Source organism: Electrona antarctica, assembly GCF_951216825.1.
Source record: "Electrona antarctica genome assembly, contig: scaffold_103, whole genome shotgun sequence".
In the NCBI taxonomy this organism is placed as follows: domain Eukaryota; kingdom Metazoa; phylum Chordata; class Actinopteri; order Myctophiformes; family Myctophidae; genus Electrona; species Electrona antarctica.
This window is the reverse complement of record NW_027637143.1, coordinates 137,701-140,200: the sequence shown is the minus strand read 5'-3', so window position 1 is coordinate 140,200 and position 2,500 is coordinate 137,701. Positions and strand designations below refer to the sequence as shown.

At 49.4% G+C, this 2,500-nt stretch overlaps 1 protein-coding gene across 1 annotated transcript in view; it reads right to left on the bottom strand.

The window, feature by feature from the left end:
• The window catches only part of LOC306919133 (WD repeat-containing protein 26-like), a gene marked incomplete at its 5' end in the record, with an annotated part of 98,726 nt that overhangs the window by 3,152 nt on the left and 93,074 nt on the right, over positions 1-2,500 (bottom strand). The gene's annotated exons all lie outside the window — the stretch shown is intronic.

Here is a 2,500-nt window from a genome sequence, read left to right as displayed (position 1 = left end):
CTCTCTGTTGGGGACAAAGACACTGTCCATGTTACTACAGCTCTCTGTTGGGGACAAAGACACTGTCCATGTTACTACAGCTCTCTGTTGGGGACAAGGACACTGTCCATGTTACTACAGCTCTGTTGGGGACAAGGACACTGTCCATGTTACTACAGCTCTCTGTTGGGGACAAGGACACTGTCCATGTTACTACAGCTCTCTGTTGGGGACAAGGACACTGTCCATGTTACTACAGCTCTGTTGGGGACAAGGACACTGTCCATGTTACTACAGCTCTCTGTTGGGGACAAGGACACTGTCCATGTTACTACAGCTCTCTGTTGGGGACAAGGACACTGTCCATGTTACTACAGCTCTGTTGGGGACAAGGACACTGTCCATGTTACTACAGCTCTCTGTTGGGGACAAAGACACTGTCCATGTTACTACAGCTCTCTGTTGGGGACAAGGACACTGTCCATGTTACTACAGCTCTGTTGGGGACAAGGACACTGTCCATGTTACTACAGCTCTGTTGGGGACAAAGACACTGTCCATGTTACTACAGCTCTCTGTTGGGGACAAGGACACTGTCCATGTTACTACAGCTCTGTTGGGGACAAGGACACTGTCCATGTTACTACAGCTCTGTTGGGGACAAGGACACTGTCCATGTTACTACAGCTCTGTTGGGGACAAGGACACTGTCCATGTTACTACAGCTCTCTGTTGGGGACAAAGACACTGTCCATGTTACTACAGCTCTGTTGGGGACAAAGACACTGTCCATGTTACTACAGCTCTCTGTTGGGGACAAGGACACTGTCCATGTTACTACAGCTCTCTGTTGGGGACAAGGACACTGTCCATGTTACTACAGCTCTGTTGGGGACAAGGACACTGTCCATGTTACTACAGCTCTGTTGGGGACAAGGACACTGTCCATGTTACTACAGCTCTGTTGGGGACAAGGACACTGTCCATGTTACTACAGCTCTCTGTTGGGGACAAAGACACTGTCCATGTTACTACAGCTCTGTTGGGGACAAAGACACTGTCCATGTTACTACAGCTCTCTGTTGGGGACAAGGACACTGTCCATGTTACTACAGCTCTGTTGGGGACAAGGACACTGTCCATGTTACTACAGCTCTCTGTTGGGGACAAGGACACTGTCCATGTTACTACAGCTCTGTTGGGGACAAGGACACTGTCCATGTTACTACAGCTCTCTGTTGGGGACAAGGACACTGTCCATGTTACTACAGCTCTGTTGGGGACAAGGACACTGTCCATGTTACTACAGCTCTGTTGGGGACAAGGACACTGTCCATGTTACAACAGCTCTGTTGGGGACAAGGACACTGTCCATGTTACTACAGCTCTGTTGGGGACAAGGACACTGTCCATGTTACTACAGCTCTGTTGGGGACAAGGACACTGTCCATGTTACTACAGCTCTGTTGGGGATAAGGACACTGTCCATGTTACTACAGCTCTGTTGGGGACAAAGACACTGTCCATGTTACAACAGCTCTGTTGGGGACAAGGACACTGTCCATGTTACAACAGCTCTGTTGGGGACAAGGACACTGTCCATGTTACTACAGCTCTGTTGGGGACAAGGACACTGTCCATGTTACTACAGCTCTGTTGGGGACAAGGACACTGTCCATGTTACTACAGCTCTGTTGGGGACAAGGACACTGTCCATGTTACTACAGCTCTGTTGGGGATAAGGACACTGTCCATGTTACTACAGCTCTGTTGGGGACAAAGACACTGTCCATGTTACTACAGCTCTGTTGGGGACAAGGACACTGTCCATGTTACTACAGCTCTCTGTTGGGGACAAGGACACTGTCCATGTTACTACAGCTCTGTTGGGGACAAGGACACTGTCCATGTTACTACAGCTCTGTTGGGGACAAGGACACTGTCCATGTTACTACAGCTCTGTTGGGGACAAGGACACTGTCCATGTTACTACAGCTCTCTGTTGGGGACAAGGACACTGTCCATGTTACTACAGCTCTGTTGGGGACAAGGACACTGTCCATGTTACTACAGCTCTCTGTTGGGGACAAGGACACTGTCCATGTTACTACAGCTCTGTTGGGGACAAGGACACTGTCCATGTTACTACAGCTCTGTTGGGGACAAGGACACTGTCCATGTTACTACAGCTCTGTTGGGGACAAGGACACTGTCCATGTTACTACAGCTCTGTTGGGGACAAGGACACTGTCCATGTTACTACAGCTCTGTTGGGGACAAAGACACTGTCCATGTTACTACAGCTCTGTTGGGGACAAGGACACTGTCCATGTTACTACAGCTCTGTTGGGGACAAGGACACTGTCCATGTTACTACAGCTCTCTGTTGGGGACAAAGACACTGTCCATGTTACTACAGCTCTGTTGGGGACAAAGACACTGTCCATGTTACTACAGCTCTGTTGGGGACAAGGACACTGTCCATGTTACTACAGCTCTGTTGGGACAAGGACACTGTCCA